Source organism: Poeciliopsis prolifica, unplaced genomic scaffold (genome assembly GCF_027474105.1).
Source record: "Poeciliopsis prolifica strain line A6 unplaced genomic scaffold, Auburn_PproV2 SCAFFOLD060, whole genome shotgun sequence".
NCBI lineage: Eukaryota > Metazoa > Chordata > Actinopteri > Cyprinodontiformes > Poeciliidae > Poeciliopsis > Poeciliopsis prolifica.
In genome coordinates this window covers 331144-356091 of record NW_026562435.1, presented here as the reverse complement: position 1 = coordinate 356091, position 24948 = coordinate 331144, and the positions used below count along the sequence as shown (strand labels likewise).

The 24948-nt window shown below is 38.6% G+C and overlaps 1 protein-coding gene across 2 annotated transcripts in view; it reads right to left on the bottom strand.

Moving 5' to 3' along the window:
- nlgn1 (neuroligin 1) overlaps window positions 1-24206 on the bottom strand; it is a 323083-nt gene extending 298877 nt beyond the window's left edge. For both annotated transcript variants that reach the window (XM_055060475.1, XM_055060476.1), the window contains exon 1: window positions 23788-24206. The gene's annotated coding sequence lies outside the window, so the exon portion shown is untranslated. The remainder of the gene's footprint in view (window positions 1-23787) is intronic.
- Window positions 24207-24948: the final 742 nt, after the last annotated feature.

Below are 24948 nucleotides of genomic sequence, written 5' to 3'. Positions count from 1 at the left end.
TGCCTTAGGTAAAGACAGATATGTGTAATTCACACATTTTTCACATAAAGATAGCAAGTAATAATAGAGGTAAGCAGAGCTGAACTATGTTGTCTCTCATCTGACAGCAAGGCTTTCAATTAAAAGGTTTTAATCAGCTTTTTTCAGTTAATTATGTTAGAAGTGCAGGTGATGTGTCTGCATTATCATATGAGGTCACAGCCATGACTGGTAATAGTCATTTGATTATGTAAAGAATTGAATTCTCAAGATGTTCACCAATTATGATTATGGTGAGAAAATGATGCTTGAGCTTCATCAGGTCTCAATGTTCAGCCCTAATCTCATGAAACTAAAACTAATGCACTGACCAATGACAGTCTTACTGGTGCACCTTTTTCAGATTGAATCAGTTGAGGGCACGTTTCTGAAACCCAAACATAACTTATAGTTCACATAAATTATTAAAATTAAATAATGTAGCAAACCTGCAGCAGACAACAACCAGCGTCTATGTCTGGTTGTCTGGCTGTAGTCAAATCTCTACAGCCAAGTGTAGAGATTTGACTGAATGTGGAAAGAAACTCTTTGCTTCCAATATCAAAGACCAAAAGGTAAAGAGTTGCAGTACCCAGTCTGTGACATGACGAGACTACGGATATAGATGGCACCAGTATGAAGTGGGGAAAGGGCAGAGTTGATTGATGCTGCGTAGGTGGTATTACTTGTGTGAGACCAAAATACTGACAGGGATGACAGCCAGACTCCTCATCTAAGGGCAGGCAAGGATGGAGGAACTGTCAGTGATAATGGAAAGATTGTGGCTGAAGGAGGACCACAATTTAATCAGCAAGTGATAGTAAAGAAGGGAAATGGACGGCTGAAATTAGGTTAAGGGGAACTATAAATCTTGGTGTCATCAACATAGCAGTGAAAGTTAATGAATATAAGCCTGAGACATTCTGTAAATAATGAATAGAAAGGGTGGTAACTAGTGGTGGCTGGTGAAAAGAAAATCTCCAAATGATTCAAATGAATCGTCGGAAAATGACTACAATTCCACAATATAAAAGTATGCCCTGCAACAGACTGGCGACCTGTCCCAGGGTGTACCCCGCCTATCGCCCAAAACGTTCACTGGAGATAGGCACCAGCACTCCCAGCCCCACTGGGGACAAAGGTGTACAGAAAATGGATAGATGGATAGTTAAACGTAAACATTTTGAACAGTAATGTGTAAAAAAAACAGTATTTAAACATTAAATCTGTGTCAACAGCTAGTGCTGAATCAGAATCAAAAATGGAAAATGTATGATTATGTACAAAATGTAACCCTTGAGAATCAGCATGACATAAAACAGGGTTAGCAAGCTCTGAGTAACAGGCAGTCACTCTGAATAAACCTAACAGATTCTGTTAGTCTCAGGGTTTTCGGTTTCAGAACAGCAGATATCAACTTTCTAACTCAATTCTAAATCATGGTACCTCTGAGTTATTACTGAAAAATACTGTCCCCAATAAATGAAGTTATATACATTGTATTTACATGGAGATACAGGCTTACTTTAACATTTCTCTTGTTTATCCTGGACAATTTTGATGAGACAGCAAATAATTATCCATTTGTTTTTGTCAGAAAATACAGAAACAGAATTAATAATTTCTATATATATTACTTCCTAAGTTAATGTGTGTTACATTCACTTCTTGTGTTTGTTTTCAATGAAGCTTGATCTCAGGCATGCAGCAGCAGGCAAAGGAAGTAATGTGCCAGTAAAAGTGAGCCATCAAGTCAACAAACACCTTCAGTTTTCCGTCTGCCAGACCTTACCTTCCCTTTGAAACATCTGCTTAGTCATATTAAGTATTCGAGTTCCAGATGTGAGGCTTTTCATCCGACCAGAGAAACACACGTTCTAAACTGAGGCTTCTCAATCCCTCCTGCTTAAATAGCCACACTGTTGACCACAAGCGCACTTCCTCCTAAATGGCCATAACTCTACATAAACCACTGCTTATTGAAAGAAAATGACATACGCACTAAAAAATGTAAAATATCTCCAACACTTGCCAAATAATAGCAAGCAAACAGAAAAGAGACAGCATGAGTGCTGTGAAGGAATCCATCTTCATTGATTGTTCAGTTATTTTGTTAATGAGCCTGTAAAAATAGCAGCATTTGTCCCACAACAATGCTGAAGCAACTAAAGTGACATGATGCTCATTATGAACACATGAGCTATAGTCAAAAACATAATTAACAAGCAAAGTACTTGTCAATTTAGAAACAAACCATACAAAATAGGCCTTTTTTTATTGGCCTATTTAGGCCACACTAATATGCAATTGTTGTAGAATTTTGTTTTAGTGTTTGCAACAGAAAGAAAACTGGGCTCCCAAATTTCCTAAGTTTTACAAATAATTAAAAGTTAAAAATGAGAGCCTCAAAATGTCAATTCCTGAGGTGAACTGAAGAAAACATGTGGAGGATGGACAATGATCACTGAAGCAAAATCCAGAAAACGGACCTGAAAGTACACTGTAAAACATTTGAGTCATATTTAATTGTCTACTATCTTCTACACTTTAAATCAAATAAATTTAGCGCATTTTAGATTTTGAACCTAAATATGTGAGTTTGTGAAAGATAAACTTACAGTAGTAAGTCGGGTTAATTATCTATTAATTTTGTCAAACCTCCAAGAGTTGAATAAATTGTACTTATTAGGTTGGCACTTAAAAAAAGACAGCAGTAAAAACTATTTCCAAGAGTGTTTAGCAGCATGTTTTTCTATCCTGAGATAAAAGTGGTCTTTGGTCTTTGCTAAGTTTTACTGAACAAAAATGGAAGTAATGAATTCAATCAAGAAAACAAAAAGATACAAAAAAAGCTTCTATCTTTAAAGCTCATTCCAAGGAGTGCCAAATATAATAGATATAATAAAATATTTTAGAAAATCTGAAAGGCAGGACCTTTTAATTTCTATTACACAGAAAACACAAATGTTTTCAGAATTTTCTAACTCATAAATTGTAGTAGAATCAATAAGATTTGGCTGCACCTGACAATGATGCTCATAAAGAACAAAAAAGCTAACTACAGACACTTCACATATATGAAGAGGCATTAATAATGACTGAAACATGAAAAGGCCCTAAACTGAGCACCAGACATCTGGACATATTGTGCATATCTGCTGAGGGTAGGGAAGAGGTCCTCTCATGACAGAAACACCATGAAGAGTGATCATTGAGGATTCTGACATATGTTGCAAACTTTTTTTTATCTCTGGTCAAAAATAGTTTTATGAGGGTTTACTGAATAACCATGGTTACAGCAGTGCATTCCATTACAGAACATGACAGGTTATTTTGTTTATTATCATCAGTAACTGTTGCACCACTCTCAACAGTAAACAAATCAGGTGAAGAGCAATAAGAAGGAAGACAAAACTGCACAAAACACTTTCAAAATAAAAGACTCACTTCGAAATGAAGACATGAAAATGTATTAGCAGTGATGGAAAATGATAGAACTAAGGTCTTGAGGGGGTTCCAGACCTACAAGCTGGTGAAAGTTAACCAACAAAGTAGAAAAGAATGCAGCAGAGAAAAATGTTGGAATCCGATGTGATAGCAATATCAAAAAGAAGAGGCAGAAATTTGAGCGATATAAAGGACTCAAAGAGGATATACAGACGTTGAGAAATGTACAAGTGTTCCTTGCACATGGAGTTGCAGCCCCCAAACTGGAGAAGTGACTACAGCAGACTCTAGGAACAAGCCAAGAGAAAATGTAATTCTGGAAACAACTAAGATGCTGTTCCCAGAACAACCTCTTTAGAGTTCTAGACTCAGTTTGGAAATTTACTCAGTTTGGAAAACTGAGTCATGCTAAACTATACCTGTTTAGTATTTACTAAATTTGTCACATAGTGGACAAATTGAATCTCCTTTATAAAATGTGTTTCTCTGCTTTGTTAACAAATTCTGTGCCAAGAAACCAGGTTTAACCCAGAAATCTACCATTCATATTAGGTAGTGTCATTCTACATTTAAGTTGTTAATTAGCGATGTTGTTTAAATGAATTGCTTTAAAACAACAGCTGGTTTATTATATTATATTTGAATTATATTTGACTGTGAGTTCCAGGTGTGTTTTCCAATTCAAAGCCAGGACGTAAGTCGGCCTGGACTGAGCAGACTTCTCCCTCTACATAATATTTTCTCATTATTCATGTTTTTGCAGCTCCTTGATTTGTGAGCTTTTTTTGCAATCTGTCACCACAATCTTTGGAGTATGACATTGGAAAAAGTTCCTGAAACATAAGAGTTCTTTACATTGGAACTCTACATAGATATTCTATCATTTTACCATGATGAAATTCACTGAACTTATCAGAGCAAGCCATTCTTTGACAATTGTTTGTAGAAGCAGTCTGCATATTAAATAATTAGGAAAAAACTATACAGTATTAACCATCCAGTGAGAATCAAAACTCACACTTGTTAAGATTTTAGCTGGTGTACAACATTGACACAAGTAAGAGTCACTATGAAAGACCAACACAAAGGAATGATACATCCTGATGAAAAACAGCAAAAACGGTTGAAGAGCAGCTGTGCAACAGAGCGTACAAACACATTCAGGAACTCTTTATGTAAGTATATTGCAATGTTTAATTTTTTTTTTTTTTTTTTTTTTTTTTGAAGAGTGCTCAAGGCAATGGAGAGAGGAGAGAACAGGATGAACAGATTACTTCCACACAGCTGATCAGGCTAACATCACATGGTTAGCTTGATAATGTCATTTACCACTGAAAGTGGAGCCCTTTGCTGTTTTGGTGGCGCAACCATACTGCACCCAGTTACACTGAGTGCGTCATTCTAGCACACCTTCTTCCAAAATTTAAACAAAATGTGCTGGATTATAATTCCATGAAAGGAGCAGAGATTAGTCAGTGCTGGAGGAGAATGTAGTTTCAGTCTGCAGCACTTTGCTCTGAGTGCTGCAGACTCACACAGCACTTTTTATGCTGTATGAGTACGTGCATGGCTGCCAGTTGCTCTTGTCATTCCCTCTCTGTCTTATTAGATTATTCTCTAAAAGACAATGAGTCTGTCCTCCGGCCCTCATAAATTTTCTGCATTCAGTTGTCAGCTGTATTTTGATTATATTAAAAATATTGTCATGAGCACATACTATGTTTTAATTCTTTTCTTGCTCTCTCTATCACCCGCTCCTTCCCCTGATCTTGCTTGAACTGACTGCTGATTGAATGCCACTGGGTGAGCGAGGCAAATTTCACATGTGGCCGGGACCAGGGAACTGGCTGGAAAATCCCTGCTCAATCTTCACCTTCCGTCTTCACTCCATTTCCTCACTTCTCTGTTCTTCATTTGCTCCTGCATTTTCTTATTTCTTGGCTATTTCTTCCCTGCTAAGCTTTAATTTTGAGCTCTATGTTCTGGCACCCTGCTGCGCTTGCTTTTCAATCTGAACATCTGACACAGTTCTTCCAGTATTAAAGGTGCTATTGTACACCAGGACTGGGTCTGGCATCAGAGTTATCAACGTAAAGCATACCTTTTAAAAAGTTAAACTTTAAAACAACTCTCATGCATTTTATATAAAACATCTTTTTAATACTTATATTAAAAAGATGCCAGATATGCCTTTGTTGACTGAATGAGAGCTGTAACACTTTTACCTGAGAAAAACTAATTCTGCTGTTTGGAAATAGTTCACAAAGTCTTGCAAACGGAAGGAGACAGCTGTTAAAGTTAATTCAATATTAAAGGCAGACTATAATTCTAGAACAATTCAGAGAATCAACGTCATTATTCGTAACTTTACCGTACGGTAAATATCTGGCAATCACAGCTGCCTGTACTTTAGTGTATTTCCTAATATATGGTAAAATACAAAAATTAAATGTGGTTGTGCTGTAGTAAATATGGTCATATTGCTTGAGGCATAATATCTTGGCAACCATGACTTTAGCAGTTCAGAACTATGTAACTTACCATAAAAACAAAACAATACCGTAGTATACGTAAGTGAAAAACACAGCAGGACCGTATGATATATTCACATTTTATTGTAAAAAAAAAAAAATAATAATAAAAAGTTTATGGTAAATTACTAGTAGCCGTTGTTACCAGGATTTTACCATAAGAAATACAGTACAACACACAAGGAACTGTAATTTGTCCCCATTTAAATTTGGAAAGTTATCAAGAAAATAAGTTCAAATAAAAAAAAAATACAAATTACGAGTAATCCACTTAAAGAAACAATTTCTATTTAAAAATTTTGTTGAAAAAAGAAGCAATTCTGTTCACTGTCCAGTTTCCACATGGTATTACTGGGATCTGAAGAAAAAAAAGACAGCATGTCTCCATATAAGGTATAATCTATTGTAGAAGAAAAACTGTGATAAAAGGATTCTTGCTCTGGATTGAGAGTAAAAGTCACTGAGTTCAGACTTTTTTTGTGCATCATAAATATGGTTTTCCCAGTGACAGGTTGAGCTTCAGAATCAGACCTTGTCAATCAGGTGTTTCCTATCTGCTGGAAAACAGAAACAAAGCAAACGTTAGAATGAGACACTACATGAACATCATATTAACTCAGCATTCGCTTAAATGTTTGTTTCATCCTCTTTGACTTGCACATGGAGACTGGTACGTCAACCAAGAGGTGTGATCATTTCTGACTGAAAATTCAGAAGTTGTTAAACCTTTGTTTGTTGTCGACAGGTGTGATCCTCAGCAACCAAACCAGACAATTTTCTATCTTCATCCTTCCTTTTGGAAGAAACATGTTTCTCTTTACATTTTTTTTCTTTACTTTTTGACCAAACTCAATGCAGAAAGTCAAACAGAAAAAGATCCCCAAAAATTCAAAAACAAATTTAAAAAGTGAACAGTTCTTATTTGGTGTGTGTATCACCATCAACGGATGGTTCATACATTGACCTGTAAGAGAAACTCAGGACTCAGTCAGGAGCAATTTAACAATTCAGGACAAATTTAGAAAATCTAACATAGATAAATTAAAATATGATTGACATTATGACAACTTCAAGACATTTATGCATGTTAAGACTTAGACAATGAAGTTATGCTATAGGTTACAGCTATGGAAGTTGAGGCAATTCAACAGAGACAAATTTTAACACATTTTGATCAACATGATTAAAGCAAATTAAAATGGGGGAAAAGCAGAGGAGTGCACATAATCAGTTGCATAATCTAAGCATTTGGAACTTGCTCAAAGGAATTAGAAACTCCTTTTTTGATGTGCAGAAGTGACACAATAAGATTGAACAAGTAGTTTTAAGAATTTAATTAGTAGAAATGCACCCAAGGTGAGAAAAACTGTAAACTTTAAAATATTTAATATTAAAATGTCCTTATATTTAAACCCTTTAGTTGTCAAGGACCCAGTGACTTTAATGTAAGTATTTTGGGGGTGACAGTTAAGAGTGAAATTAAAATATTAAATGTTAGCTCTGATGCCAAGCTTTATACTTCCAAGTATCACCAAAGTGTTGAAACAAAAGCTAAAGTGTTCTTCACAGTTTTAACTTGCATACATAAAAATTTCACACTCAAAGTAATTCAAATGAATTAATGAACCAAACCTGAAAAAGTTGCTTCTGCATTTAACAATAACTTTAACCATACAGTCTAAAATAGACCTGAAAAAAATATATCTATAGAGTCGTTACTACAGAAACATTAATGGAACTGTTGCATCTGGGAAAATTAGCATTAAATATTCCATATACCAAAAATATCTAGCTGCAGTGTATGTACATAAACTGTGTGGATCATAAATTTCACATTTCTTTATCTGTTGGTAAAAGTTAGCTGACTTCAGTTAAACTGTGACAGGAGCTCACCTGTGATGCAGAAATGTGTTGTCCTTCTGCTTCGCCTTCTGAACCCGCAAAAATAGTAGAAAGTTGAATTCAAAGACTGTAGCCGCATCCCGATAAAGACCAGGCCTAGAGGGCTAATACCATGAGCTAATACGTGTTAGCTAGCCTGTTAACACAATAACAAAATGAAAAACTCTACTACTAGTACAATATTTAAAACCAAGTGTGGGATTTGTAAAACTTCAATGAGTGGGGACTTTTTATTTTTTACTGAAATTTTATGCATCTGGATCCCACTAGAACTGCTCTTTATTGAAGTTTCCCAAATCAAATAAAGGTTTCACAAATCCCACACTTGGTTGAAAGTAGTCTGCTATTAGTTGAGAATTGTCTAGTCCAGGTTTGAAGAGTCTAGGTGATGTAATGTTTTTAGCTAGAGTATATTAAAGATGCTGACAGTAGTGAAAAATTCATCCTTCTGCCGTTTCCCGAATTGGAAGCTGCAAACGGAAGGAGACAGCTTCGTCCAAGCAGGAAGGCCTAACATGCAATTCTCTTAATGTAAGTTTTGACTTATGGTGTATCCTGCTTCTCGCCCAGAACATTATCTGGAGATAGGCACCAGCAGCCCTCCAGACCTCACTAGGGGACAAAGGTGTTAGAAAATGGATAGTTGAATAAAATGTTTTGGACATTACGGTCAGTAACTGTTGGTATTTCACAATTTTTTACCATAAATTTACAGGTTTTTTTTACAGTGTACATTAATTTTTGAATGTAGCTCCAAAATTGAATGTGGAGAAATAAAATATAAAGAAATGTACAAAAGGAGAAAAATCTTTTGACAGCTTCCAATCAAATGATCACCAAGTCCCTTTTTTATGGTAGAAACTCATCTCTGGATTTATCTACTTTATTTACAAAGCTTCTATTTGTAAATAAAGTATTAACAATAACTTTAACCATACAATCTAAAGTAGACCTGAAATAAATATATCTATAGAGTCGTTACTACAGAAACATGAATGGAAATGTTGTGTGATTCAATGACAATTACAATCTTTTTGTTCCACAGAAAGAACCATAATGTTTTACATAACCTTTTGTAGTATATTTCCAAGTATTTCAAAAATATGAAAAAATCATGAAGAAATTAAAAAAGGTTAGCTAAGTTGTACTTGTCCTTTCTATTCATGTGCATTATGTTGTTTTTCTGCAGGTGAGTAATCAGTGCTTTTACTTAGCCTCCATTCTGCAGTTGTTTCTGATGCTGCCCATTTTCTAACATCCTGTGTGACCTCACAGCCTTTACCTTTTCACCCTCACTTCTTCACATTGCAGCTCATCATTACCCTCTCTGTTTTATCACATCATTCAAAAAGTTTGATTATCATTGCTAAAGTTGATTGGCTCTTTATTGACTTTGCTTTCTTGTCATTTCTCCTTTGTCCACTTTTCTCTTTCTCTAAACCTATTGGAGAAATTTAAACCAATAGGTTTAAATTTCTCCCCATTGTCAGCTCCACCCTTCCTTTTCTTTGACACCTCTTTCATCAGGCTCTTCCCTTTGCTCTCAATTTCCTTTTGCTCTGCTCCCCTAACCTCACGTCTGTCTCCTCACAGCTTCTCATCATTCTCTTCGTCTCTCCTAATTTCAACTCCTGGCTGGGGCAGGAGTGGTGGAGCAGCGTAACAAATCCCTGCTGAATGGCCTCCGCCTGACTCACCGTTCTAATGAACTAAGATCAGCCACGGCGGCCCACAGCCACACCGCTGCCATTTCACTTACGCTCAGTGACAGTCTGTAAAGTGACATGTATGTGTGCGTGCGTGTGCTTGTGTGTGTGTGCCACAGGGTTATGTTCTGCTTACGCAATCCCACTGACATGTGGGGCCAAACAGCAAGTCCCAATGAAGACTGTGTGTTGTGTTGGAGTAGGGGAGCAGAGTTTGTGATAAACCTGACCAAAATGTTAAGAACTACTTAAAGTGGAAAGATTAAATGTCTGCTCACAAACTCAAAGAGGTCTTTCAAAATAAAGTTTGAATTTAACTATATGTCTAATATAGTTTTCATGTAATAGACAGAAAAGAAAAAAATTGTCTGAAGCAGAAAAACAGAACAGAAAAAACGACTAGGAACACTTTTGTGTTTGTGAAAGGTGTCCTTGTGGTCAGGCTTCATTTCAGACAAAAGAATGTTAAGTTACGAAACACCTAGATTTATAGATGGGATGATTTAGACAGGAGTGACGTCCTTTCCGCTCAGTGCCACCTATCAGAAGGCAGGGAATGGCAAGTGAGGAGTAATGGGAAAATAACTGCCTTTGTTCATTATCAAACCATAATGTGTGATACAATGACAATTACAATCTTTTTGTTCCACAGAAAGAACCATGATGTTTTACATAACCTTTTGTAGTATATTTCCAAGTATTTCAAAAATATGAAAAAATCATGTAGAAATTAAAAAAGGTCAGAATGGAGTATATCTAACAAAAGACTTCCTGAATTCATTGTATGTGCTTTCACGTTTGGCATAGTGTTGAAATGATGTTTAGACCCTTTCTCCAAACATAATTCCTCAGAATCTACTAAGAATTGATTAACATGTATGTGTTCATTACTTATTTGATCCACAGTAGCAGAAGGTTTCGACTCAGTAATCATTTGACTTTGTGGAGAAGAATCAATGGTCCCATCTGACCATTTTTCTTCATAACTTTGGTAGTTCACTGACCCTCACAGGATGCCATTTCCTGATTCTTATGTGCTTAGAATATTGACTTCCTATTATGTGCTTCTTGAGACTTGACTGCATGTTCTCAATAGTGTTAAGACTTGGAGAGCCACTAACTTATCTCTTTTGTCTTATGATACATTACTCCTTCTTGCTGAAAAAAACTACAAACTACAAAGCTATCTCTACACTTTTGGAGAAAAATGCTGGTACTTACTCTTTATTAATGGCAGTGTTGTTAGAAAGTACTATGTAGATAAATGATAAATTAGAAAAAATGTCAAAAAACCCAAGTCAGAACTTAAATGAATGACTGTGAACTAAGGATACTGTGTTAATGTCCTAATGAAATTCAAAATGTGAATCTCTGAATAATATCATATCAACTCAGTTATGTTCCAAACATGTTTAAGTTAGTGAGATATATAAAAGGTTAAAAAAGTTAATGAATTACACATTTGCAAACTTTTGTCGCTAAAGCTTTGACACCCACACTCACAAAATAGACTGAATTATAACATTTAATAAAGTGGAGTCAGCATGTGGTAGGATCCAATGGGTGCAGTGATTGTCTGAGAGGGCAGTCGGGGAAAACTAAGAGCCAATCATTTCCTCCTGCCGCGTCAACACATGGAACACACTATTTCAAAAAAAGGAAAGTAACTATCAGCCGGTGCTGTGGACTGTCTCATCCATATCCATGTTCTATTTTCCATCATCCATCTATATGCAGCTCTCCTCCAGCTGCTGCTCTGTGATAAAACCTCCCAATCCTCACATTTTGCCATCACTCCATCCAATTGTCTTACCCTGTTTTAAGCATCTCATCTCACCTCCACCTACAGTATGACAAACTCTCTTACACACGCATACACACGCACACGCACACACATGCACACACCAGGGATTACAGAAGGGATTTATTATGACCCTTGGTGGGATGCCTTGCAGGTCTAACCGGATTCAACTCTCCTGCTCTGAGAACCAGTTGGTCTGAGTGTATTACACTTGAAATGTGAGAGTTTCTGTTTGTCAGGACTTTCGACGAACATGTTGCTGACATTGCAAACAGAGCTTTGCCAGTCAGTATCTGAATTAAAACAGCTTGAGCTGAACTAACCTGACACTTCCATTTCTTTCGTCTTTGTCTCATAAAGGGCATGGTATCAATTTGACATTTTTTTCCACAGTTGACTCTTTACACAAACTGTCTTTAATGGCTTTTCTCAATTTCCCCAACTTTCATATCAGTGTTTTGGTTTTCGCAAAACACATTCACATTAATATTAATAATACCTTCTTTCAAATACACCCCATGACAATAACAGAAAGAGCAGTGTACACATGTGATATTTGGTATTTGTGTAGTTTTGGACAGTGATGAAGAATGCCAAAGTGCTTTACAGAGTCAGATGTTTCTTAAAAGAAAATGTCATATTAACATAACAATTCACATTAGAATGCCAAGCAGACAGTAGGTGAAAAATGCTGGTAGTTGAATTGATCAATGGAAAACTTCACTATGGTCTATGTTAAAGGTTATTGAAGAGGTGGAGCGACAGAAGCTTTTAGCTGACTTACTCATCAGTCAGTTTTAGAGAAACTATACATTTTGCTTAGGTTAGGTGCTTAGAGCTGTTTGCTTATATGGGTCAGTCAAACACAAGCTATACTTGACTACTTTAGTGTGGAATATGTAACAGCATAGTTTCCCCATTCATTTGGTCCTTTTTCTACAATAAGAATCCTAATCTGGCCCTGTACTAAACTGCATCAAAATGCAGTTTAGTATAAATCACTTAAGTATAAAACTGATTTATGCTAAAACAGATTTTATGCAGAAAGAGAATCTGTGGTAAAATGGAATTCATGCTAAAACAGACCACCACATAATCGCCTGAATAGTTTAGCAGAGAATGCAAAAGGAAAGTTTGGACAGTATTATTTGATGATGCAATGCTCTGAAATCTTGTGGAAAGCACAAAGCATACTTAATTAAGAGCCATTGCCAACCAGAGTGCCATTTGTTAATATGACAGCATGCAATTCAGAAATCTGCCACGCTTAAGGTCAGGCATAAATGTTACCATGTCTACACCCAGTAAGATTGTTTTGAGAATCCAATGCAGCAAAGCAGCACAATGCTGAATCCAAAAAGACAAAGGCACCAGATTGTTTGTATAAAGCAATTTTAAACAATATTTTTTCTTAGTGTTTTTGTTTAACTTAGGTCTGTATTAAGTTGACACAATATAAATTGTTTTTCCTTTTCCTTATACATGCATTGTTGTTTTTATACGTATGCCTCATTATGCAAATGATATGGTATCTTAACCCTGGTGCGATCTTAACATCCTGTTTACTCCCCTTGTCCTATGGGTCAAAAATGACTCCCCCTAACAAAATCCCCAAAATAAAGCAAATTAATTGAATTTTAAATCCAAAATATATTTTGCAAAATAAAACAATCTCATGGCGTCAGCAAAGAACCATCCAGGGATATTCAGATTCAGGGTGCCTTCATACCTACTCATGCTTCTATACCTAATTTGTTTTATTATGTCTGAGATGTTTTCTGTTGTGTTTGGGAGCTTGATGTGAGGGGTTAGCTGGAGATTGAGAGTGCAGGTGCAGGTCAAATCCAAGATCGTACATCAATTCAATTCATACATCAATCCAATCAAGCCAGCTTTTTTGATATGTGTGTGAAGGGGGGGCGGGTTGCAGGTGTCTGTGGAGGGGGTGGTGTGTGTGTGTCTATTAGAGGCAGTTTGTTTTAAACTTTTTCTGGTGTTTAAATGCTTTTATCATTCACTGGTCAAAAATTACCCATTATCCTTGAACCCCAGTGGTGTACAGCCCACCTGGAAATATAAACAAAAGCAAATGATGGAGTCAATTTAGGAAAAGTCAGAAAATTTCAAGTTGGAAAAAGATAGTTCAGGGTATTTTTTGCACAGCTAAACATGGTAATGGGTCACTTTTGACCTGCAGTACAACACAAGGGTTAAGGCTTCAGCTTTTGCCAATTGGTTTGTTAGCATTGCACTATCCATAGGACGAATGTACTCTAGATGCAACAAAGATGGCGACCTATGACCAGTTTATCAGAGAGCTGAAGTTTAGCAGCCTTAGAAAATAATGCTATAACTCCTGACTTTATTATTTTTTGTGTGGACACTCTGACAGAATGTGTGTTTCAGTTAGTGGACACAGAAGTTCACTGTCAGGTTTTCCACAGTGTGGATGAAGCAGCCGCTAAAGTTGGCTTCTGATTGAAACTTTGGGATTCCTCCGGAGTTTCCTCAGACATTGCAAGACAAGCTAAACACTAATGTTTGTTTTTCAACTAGAATGACAGAACCCTTCAGTTTACTTTGTGCTAGTTCAGAAGTTTGACTGTTTTTGATGCAGGATTTGCAGTTTGTGGTTGTACTTTTTCTCAGTTGTAACACAATTTTTATTTCTAAATAATAAAACCATAATTTAGAAGTACATAATGGCTATTTGTAAATAACCATTATTTAGAAAGATTATTTGTATAACCATTATTTATAAATAATAAATCCTGGTGGGCAGATCTAAAGAAAATGATTACCTCTGGTTAAGTCTTCCTGCTGTTCTCACTGTCCAGCATGATTCCAAGCATTTGTAGACTCATGTTCTGAGAAAAATCTCATTCACCCTGATCTAGTTGCGCAATGTCATATTCCAGTCCATGCATTACCTCCCCCCCCTCCAAGTGGCTGCCTTGGACACTACCTCTATGACCAAGATAACCCACCAAACTGACCCCGTTTCCCTCAACGTTTCTGGCAATCACCAAGAGCCTATTCAATGGTTTCTGTCCCCCTCTGCTTCTTGGGTTCCCCTGGCTCTGCAAACACAACCCCCACATTAAATGGGCTAATGCTCGCATAGATTCCTGAAGCCCTTATTGCTTCAACCTTTGCCTACAATCCGTTAAGCTATCTCAGCTTTCAGAACCACCCCAGCCCATTGGTGCACCTGATCTGACTAATGTTCCTAAATAATACCATGACCTCCAGTGGGTATTAGTAAAGATCCCACCCAATCCTCATCGCCCCTATGACTGCTGTATAGACCTTCTTCCTGGAACCCCACTTCCTTCCAGCTGTTTAAGATTTCTAAGTAATACATTTATGGAACATAAATGTATTGTTCCATTTATGTATGGAACAATACATAAATGACCAGGTCTTATTTGTCACTCTTCTTCCCCCCTTAGTACAGGATTCTTCTTTGTGTGTAAGAAGGATAATACCTTCCGACTGTATATCTATTATAGAGGGCTGAAAAGAATAAATATTCTCTCCCTCTCTTGTCTTCAGTTTTTGAACTAGTACACCAAGCCTCCACCTTTGCCAAGTTTGACCTGCACAACACCTATCCTCTTATTCACATTCAAGAGGGTGATGAATGGAAAACTGCATTCAAAACCCATATTGCTCACTTTGAGTACAATGTCAGGTTGGTCCTCCAAAGGTTGTTGGAGAACCGGCTCTTCGTCAAGGCTGAGAAGTGTCAGTTCCATGTTTCTTCCATCACCTTCCTCGGCTTCGTGTTTGAGGGTGGACAGGTGAAGACAGGCCCAGCTAACATCAAGGCTATGGAGGAGTGTTCCTATTTCGAACTCCAGAAAGCAACTCTAGCGCTTTCTGGGGTTTGCTAACTTTGAACTCCATTTCATCCAGAACTTCAGTGTTATCGCAACTCCTCTCACAATTCTGACTTCCACCAAACAACCCTTCAGATGGACCCCAGAGCCAAATCTTGCTTTTGATGAGCTAAAGAGAAGGTTTGTGGTTGCTCCAATTCTTATTCTCCCTGACTCTTCTGCTCAATTCACAGTTGAAGTTGACACTATTGGTGTGGGGGCCATCCTATCCCAGCATTCTCCCAGATATTTCAAGCTCCATCCATGCACCTTTTTCTAGAAGAAAGTTACCACTACAGAGAGCAGGTACGACATTGGTGATCAGGAGCTTCTGACCATAAAGCTGAGGAATGGAGACACTGGCTTGAGGGTACAGAACTCCCAGTCGTCATCTGGGCTGACCATAAAAAGCTGGCCTATCGTCAGTCTGCTAAACGCCTGAACCCACGCCAATATCGTTCGTCTCTTTTTATTTCCCGCTTCAACCTCAACATCACCTACCACCCTGGTTCCAAGAACACCAAGCCAGATGCTGGTCTCTCCAATTCCACAGAAGAATGTGGATGTGGAGGACACCATCATAGATCGTTTTTCTAAGGCTTGTCATCTGGTTGCCCTCACTCATCTCCCCTTAGCCGCCAAAACTATCAAACTTCTTTTCCACCATGTTTTTCGCATTCATGGCATCCCCACTGAGATTGTCTCTGATAGGGGGCCTCAGAACACTTCTCAGGTCTGGCGGACTTCTGTTCTGTGCTCGGTGCTAGATCTTGCTTGTCTTCAGTTTTCCATCCATAAATCAAAGAACAGTGTGAACGTCTTAACCAAGAACTAGAAATCATCCTGTACTGTTTATGTGCCTCCAACCCCACCTCATGGTAAGTGTCTACTTACCATGGGTGGAGTACACCCATGTGCATTTTGCACAGGCAAATGAGATGCATCTCATTTGCATCTGGGTCATCTCCATTCGAGGCCTCACAAGGATTTAAATCATCCCTTCTGCCTACATCCTTCCCAGATATTGTCATTTCATCAGTCAAGCATCACATATAGAATTGTCAGCAGATTTGAAATCAGACTAAGGCTAGTGTGTTAAACTTCGTTGTGTGTCTGTAGTTGTTGCTTGCCTTTGAGTCTTGGTAAAACCTAACCATGACACTACCCTACAGACTTACTGCTCTGCTTTGCAAGGAATCCTTTTTTTCAAAGCACACACATTTACTGCAAGAGAAAGCAACTTTATTTCTCTACGAACAAAATGTGTTTTCATTATCTGAACATCATGAGCGTGACTGCGTGTGTAATGCATTCTTAATGTAATATATAAACTTATCTGTGGATTTTGGGTTTGCAGGAAATTCTCACAAAATTTCCCTGAAGAAGATCCAAGCACAAACAAAATGCATATATCTGTAGTTCTTTTTTTTGTTTTTACTCTTTCTGGCAGTAAATATTCTTCTTTGCAGGCTGTTTGCTGACTGTTGGTCCTGAGGCAGCAGTGTCGTGAAAGAGACTGACTGACTGTTGTTCAGGCTATTGACTGGGGAACGCAGCCAGTGTTCTGGCCTGTCAGTCTGGATCAGTGTGCTGTGGGCCCTTGGCTCCTACAAGCAGAGTTTAACTCCAGCACAGAGCCTAGGGCACATCACACACAAAGCCCACGCACGCAAACACACACATACTCATAAGCTAGCCTAGGGAATGGTAAGGTATACGAGTACAGACTGAATGTGTGCTGAGAGGATGTGCATGTTCTGTTCCTCATACTTCTGTCGCTGTCTCATAAGCCTACCCATCTTTTTTTTCTTCATACTTGTAGCAGAAAAATACTATTTCTATCCAGTCTACCTACCTATAGTACGGTCATGACTAATAAACAGCTGATTTAGTTAAAAAGTGTTTATTCTTTGTACATGTAGTAACCTAATGTGATGGAGAAGATGAGTAGGCTATAATAATCACCAAACTGCATGTATTTTGTTCTGTACTGAGTGGATTAAATGCTTGGATGTTTTGTAGCAATGCCACAGTCTGGAGGCGTCCATATTAAGCAGGCTTGTTTAAAGAGCACTCTCGTTACATAAAGTGAAAAGTGACCGACGTTGCGTGTGTGTGTGTGGGTGGTGGATGAGCCAAGTTTACTTCTGTTCACTTCACCTGGCAGATATTTTGTGCCTGGTTGCCAGGAAGGTCACCAGTGAAGTCATAACTTAGCATGAAAATGGCTTTCCTCGCTACCATCACCTCAGTGGGCAATGCATTGCTCAGGACAGATACCAGGCCAAGTGAGGAGGAACCACCTGAGAGCAACTCAGAGAGACTCACACAATGTCGTGTCTGTCTGTCTCACCTCCTACATTTCCATCTTCAGTTCCGACCTCACATCAGATCAGCCACCACCTGGAGAGTCGTCCCAGGATTCCACTGCCCTCCACCTGGTTAACTTCCACCATTCATCCAGTGAACTGCACAGGTTTCTAATGTTTTTACACACACTGCTTTTCTGCTGTGCTTAATTTTTATTAAGTAAATAATGAGAAAGATGAGATGGGTTATTTTATTTGCTTAAAGATATTTACATAATACTATAAATCTAGTATTTATGGTTCTTGTCATCCACACATTGTCATTTCCATAATTCCTTTTTCTCCCTCATCTCAATTATTAATAACTAACATTGTCTTGTGTATACACACAAAGTTTTCTGGTATTGTTTTTTTTACTTTACATAACACATTGTCATGTTAACCTGCAGTACATAAAGCCACCCTCTGCAGCCCTACAGTCTGGGCCTTTTGGCTTTATTCTCTCAGGTGAGTTTTCAGCTCATAGTAATGTGTGAAAAGATTTGAACCCTTTTTAAAAGCAAAATCCTCAGGGAAAAAGATAGACACAAAGGAGAGCAAAAAAGCTTGATGGGTGAAAATCTGGCGATCAGCCGACAATTCTAAAATTGTCTAGTGTGAACTGGGCTTAAGGTGAACAAGTTGAGATGAAATTCTGCAAAAAGGTTTAATTATGTATTGTTGTAAAATAGCAGTAAGATCATACATTTTGGTAATATTGGTACCTTGATATTGGCCGAGCAGGAGGAGCTGAAGATTTTAAACCTGATGAGGAGAAATAAAATGTTTTTGAACCTTCACAAGTCATTAATAATAGCAACCACCAGAATAAAAGCAGAAAAATGATTATGCAGAAACAAGTTCATCAACTTAGGGCCCATTGTGTGACACAGCCAGTACATGAAGGTATCATATTATAAATTATTAATCATTTAATCACCATTACTTACAGTAAAGTTATTTCACACAGATACAATAGGTGTCATAGTTGGAAACAGTTACTTAAATCCTGCAAATTGTGATTTAATAATTTGGAAACTAAACATAAAATTTGTCATGTGGTGGTGGTGGTGGAAGGTGGTGAAGGAAACACAGCAGCCCCAGGTGAAAGTGAGATGATGATGTTTTAATGAAGAATTACACAAAATAACAGTCCAAAGACAATCCAAACAGTCCAAAAAATCCAGCAGCACAGCAGAGTGGAAGGCTTGAGCTCAGCACTGGTAGCAACAAGTCAAACGATTGGACACAAGAGACAGACTGGCTCGACAAGGAACACAGGTGGGGTTAAATACACAGAGGAAAATCACAGAACAAGATGCACCTGGGAATAATCAAGGGGAGACAGGGCAACATGGAGACTCAGAGACACAGAAACTCAAATCCTGACAAAATTATGACTAATTTTCACAGGAGTTTAGAAAGATTTAAAAAGCAATTCCAAGCAGATTTTGTTATTTTTAAATTTGCCCCTTCGTTATATTGACTTTTTGCATCATTTATATGCTCTTGTTTCGCAACTCTTGCTACCAACTCAAAATAATTGACTGAGAGCCTGAGTACCTAACCTAACAGGACGTAACAACTAACCTGATTATATAACAGGTTATTGTGGCTGCTTTACTAAGTTTTGTCTTCTCTACCAGGATACATTTTGACTTTGAGTTTCCTTCATCCAGATTAGTGTCCACTAAAACAAGCAGTGAATCTAAGCAGCAACAGCTTGTGACCACAAATGAAGAGGAAAGAAGATTTTTTTTCCCCTTCAGACCAAAGACAGAGTAGCTGAGTAAAAACATCTATGTCCTTACTATCAATACCCAATTTATTTTTTGCTGTCTCAGTAAAGAAAGATGGAAATTTCAATTACTATAATGGTTTCCTCACTGCCTGATTACAGTATAATTAGATCCTAAAATAAAGAGCATTCAGCAGTGGTTCTAGACCACTGATCCAGATTTCAGCCTCTGAAGCGAGGAAACAAAAGTCAAAAGAAGTTGATGAGACCTGGTAAAAGAGGAATGATGGCTACAAACTCAAAGCATAAAGACAACCATGTTCAAAAGGAATCTGACGGAGTTAGTACAGGGACTTTATCTTCAGTAAATAAAAATCTGTTTTTATCCTAAACAAAAGAAACAAAGGAAACAAACAAAAACTCTGGCTCCGGGGGAAGTGTTTCTGTGGGAAACATTCCAAAAAGTTGTAAAAATACTTGAGTTCAAACTGTCTGTAACAAAATAGGTAAAAGTCAAAATAGTGATAATCTTTATCCCCCAACACTAAAAAGGTTATGAGTATAGTGTCCCATTTTTGTCAAAGAAAGTAAACAGATATGAACTCTATGACACAAAATGCCTGATTTCACTACACAAAGAATCCCAACCCCCTTGCTTGTGGGAGGCAGCCCTTCCATATCTGAGGAATCAGACACAAGCGGCAGAGGCCAGTATCCTGGCAATGTGCAGGAGCTGCTAGGCTATAAACAGACTACAGAATCTATATAAGTAGGGAAATGGGCTAAGTTGTGAGGTTAAGACCAGTGTTTTGCCTTAAGGCTGCAGTTCAAGGGTTATGTGAGAATATTGTTTTTCATTTGTTTCTTATAACCTTTTTGGTTTGAGAGGATGGCGCAAACTTGGTGGCTAAGTGAGGGAGGAGATCATAGCCTGGCTTAATATACAGCCTATTACAATGTTAATGCTGCGCATTGAAAATGCAGTAAAGAGAAGCCAGCGTATTACAATTTGAGGGCTGCTGGAGCTGACAGAGCAGCCGTATGTGACGAGCTGGAAGTAAAAGCGTGCACTGAGTGACACTGCATAAAGCTTATGGCCACCTCAGGTCTGCGGGAAGAGGCCACATCATCTGTGATGATCGTCTCAGACAGGAGGAGAGGTGGCTGCTAGCAGTGCCATATCTTCATACTTCTTTGGCAGGGCAGGTAGGGAATGATTTACCCAGGATAAGGCAACCATCACTGTTTGAAAACAGCCAGAAGGTCCCATGCATGATGTATCAAAAATGCAATTTCACAAGCCAGCTATAAATACAGAGCAGCTTCTACGACAACAATAACATAATAGTAAAAAGGAAAGAGCTCCTCAGAAATAACAATAAACCACCATAAGTCAACTGGAAGTGTATAATTTACAAAGCGGCACAATCCTAAGTATAGAAACTGTGGATAATGTTTGGAGAGGGAGAGAGGAGGGAGCGCTTGCATCAGAGGAGCTCTACCGAACGGGGAGAAAAAACAAGGAAGACATCGATGAGGAGAGCAGACGTTTTCTGAGACATGTAGATTAGGGCCCTCCTTTCACACACACACACACCAAGATCATCCACACAGGACAAATGCAAAAGAAGAAATAAGGTAAAAATCAAAGTTCATTAAAAAGGTCAGTGGCAGATCTCGTCTTCATCACACCGCCAGGAATAGCATTCATGTCACATGATGTCATGGCTTTTGCTCTTCTGCTTTTTTCCTAACAGAATATTTTAGCTCTAAAGGAGTGGAGCATTACAGCGGTCAGCACTTCTGCCTCTCAGCAAGAGTGATCCAGGTTCAAATCCTGCATTTCTTTATGTAATGTGAAGGGTCCACTCTGCTCAGGTCTGCTCCCACACACAAACTGGATCTATGAGCTGACAACAGCTCCCAACATGAAACATGAAAGCAGGGTACATCCATGTTTGCCACCAACCAATAAGTATTGAAATATTCCAGCCAAAAATAAATTGAATCCTTTATTATGCAATGCATATCCTATGACAAAGAAACATTTTACCAATAATGTAGCAAGAAATTGGCTGATTATTATGGAACACAAAAATATTTTGAAAATGTCTATGGGCTGATATTGTAATAAGAAGGGTTTTTTTTTTTAGAAATAAAAGAAGTTTCACAGTTTTTATGCATTTTGCTTCTGAAAATTAGAGTTGAACTGCCTATTCATAAGCATGAGTATATGTAATAGCTACTCAGTACTCACTCTCTTTAAGTGTGGTTGTGGGAGGCAGTTTGAGAATGAGCTTTTATAAGTGTTTTATAAATGTTGTTTATGCTGCTTTTGAGTTTAGACATCCATCCATCCACCATTACCTTACATGCTCATCCCATTAAAGTTTTGAGGGTTGTTGGTGTCTATCTTCACCGGTCAATGGGTGAAAGGCGGAGTCACCCTGGACATTGGAATCCATTGGAGGGCATACTTTTACATGTGAACTCATAATATGAAAATTATTGATGTAAACAATTCATAGATTTTTTTTTACAAACGTTTTACTGACTCTAACAGCCTTTATTTGCAAGACATCACTCAGACATTTTTTCTGTCTGAGTGGTCAGACAGAGAAGATGGTAATGAAAGAGGAGAAAGTCATGCAGCTGAGGTCACCAGGCTGGGACTCGAACCTGCGACAGCCGCGTTGAGAACTCGGGTCTCCTTATGAATCTCCTCATACATTTTTAGGTATTGGAATTACTCCTATGCGAAATTAATTTAATCAAAGTATGTCATGAATATGTGTGCATGTATCCCATCATAAGCACGGCTGCACTGATTGAAGTTGTCTGGCCAATCTTTAAAAAGCCCCTACTGTTTTTGATTTTGGCAGGGTTTTTTTTTTTTTTTGTCTGAAATGCTGCTAAATATAGGAAGAAATTTGATGAACTGGTTACAGTGGGGTAGATTATTATTATTGTAAATGTACAGACCTGATCTGATGGACCGTTCTGTCAGTCAAACCTCTCACTGCAGAGCAGAAGAGGACAGAGGCTGATTTTTAAACCTTTGCTGAAGGAGATAAGTTCAGGGGATACTTCACATGTAAGTATCAGCCGTTCACCGATCTCCTAAAATTAAGGTAATCGGCGCCGATAAATAGGCCGACCAATAAATGCATCCTATATTATACATGCATACAGGGTATAATGTAAATACCATCAGAGATTCAATAAGTTCATAATAGGTGTGTGAATGAGGTAATTGTCTGACAGTTGATTGTAGCAATCCACGTTGTTAGCAGAAATAGAGGGCCCCAAAACCAAATTCTGCTTAAGGCCCCATGTAGGCTTGGGTCGGCCCTGCACATCAGCAAACATATCTAACCACTGATGCGCTGCGAATGTCACACAAAGCTCTTTTTAAAGGGATTATGTCCTTAAACATTGAATGAGGTAGCCAGATATCCAAGCACCCGGAACCTTCACTTCTTTTGTGTGTGACAAAAGTCGTTAGGTGCGCACATACAGAAAGGCACACACACTCTCACAACTACCGCATTCATCCAGTTTTATATGGTGATGGTGCCCCCGCAGTGGCCAACAAGCGCAACTTTCCTCCGCCTCCCCCTTCTGAGTCGGGAAGAAGATAGAGAGACCTCTATAGTACTCAGAAGCCTCTCCGTCCTGACGCCTCACACTGAGCCCGCTGGGAGCTAAACGTTCATCTGGACACACATCCTGCATAACAGCAAGATTGTAAAGAGATATAGTCCACACAACCCCAAATGTTACACAGATTAAACTCCAAGAAGGGTGGATAAAAATGAGTTTAGACAGAACCTGGTCAGTGACAGAAGACTCCCACTCCGCAGGTGGTAAAGGACACGCTGATTTATTCGCGTTCTGTTCGCTATAAAATCCTATTTGTGGGCGCAAACTCCCGGCAGAGCCTCTTCAGACGCCCGCTAGGATTCCTAACGCGGGTGTTTAGCGCAGCTCGCTCGGCGAGAGTGCGCGACTCTGTGCGTCTCTGTGCGTCTTTTGACTCTGTGCAGACGCACAGAGTCAAAAGTGGCTGACAGAAAGAGAAAAAGAAGACTTTTCTTTATGCTTCTCAACAAGGACCACCACAAAACCCCCGGCCCTTGTACTCCCGTCCCCCTTCACCTTTCCATCACCCACAATGAAAAAAAACAAAAAAAACAGACGTGATTTCATTTCATGTTGGAAAGCCAGGCAGTGTTCATGTGAACTTATCGCTCACCAACACATCCCGGGATGATTCTACCGTGAAAAATCAAGAACTAAACATCAGCCCACTCCATCGTAGTTGCTTGATTTCACTTGGAAATGAGCAGAGCCCCAGAGCCAAATTATTTAACGCCTCACGGAGCTTACAGAATTGAGTCTAGACGTTTATTTACCGTTAGAGAAGAATCCCATTCGTTGCGCTTTTATTTCTTCTTTCACACTATATTCCTGTTCGCGTTACGTTCCGTTAGGATAAGGTCCAGTTATCCTAAAAGCCCCATAAGGACAGAGAATCCTGACGTTCCAGCGTTTGGAAATCAAACTGGTGCACTTCCAGAGGTAAAAACTCCGCTTAGATGCGGTCCAACACCTCCAAACGCAAAGAAAAAAATGAAGGAGCCCCCTTTTAGTTCAGAACAAGTGCGCCGTAAATCCAAAATGTCTTTGGTTCTTTACTAAGAACTGTTGGAAGAAGGATTCTCCTGTGACCAGCAGGCTCCGGGCTTCTGGACGCGCATCGGTCTACATCTTAATGAAGGTGATGCTGGAGGAAAGGAAACAGGAGAGGGATTTTTCCCCCCATCGTCCGCTCCTCACGATTCAGGCTGCACTTGGCTGATAAAACGCTGTTCTCTCTCCCTCTCTCTCGCTCTCTCCCCCTCCTCCCCTCCAATTCTCCTCCAGCTCCACGGTCTCTGTCGGAGACTTTCATGGAGCAGAGACGCGCCTAGTGGCCACTCAGGGAACACCACGGCCAGGAGGTTCCCTCCGCCCCTCCCTCACCTCAACGCGCTCTTAAAGAAACATGGAATTGGGAGACATTATTTTTTTCTTCTGCCTCGTTCCGAACAGTAGTCAAAAATAATATGCAACGAAATATGCACCTGAATAAACTTTCAGTTTGCTCAAGTGGATTACACATCATTTATTGAAAAGAATAAAGCCTGACAGACACAATCTAATATAAAAAATAAGTTCTATGTAATTATTTTAAGTGGTATTTTTATACTAATTTTGATAATGTGGCAGTGGGCAGATTTATTGGTAAAACTTAATGAAACAAATTAATCTTTAAGTTTACAAACAAATTAATCTTACACACAAATTCAACCTTCATTCAAGAACATATATTCAGAGGAGCAAAAATCATCTTAAAACAGAATGAATATTCCAGCTCATGGTGGTTGCATGGAGGAGCAGCATTACGTCAATACTGCTGTGTTCTCTTTTTAAAAAAAAAAGAAAAATCAGTTGTTTTCCTTTTCATTTAAAACATTTCATGTTTGGACAATCTTTCTTTCTGGCTTTGAGAAGCGGCCAAGCAAATGAGGTGG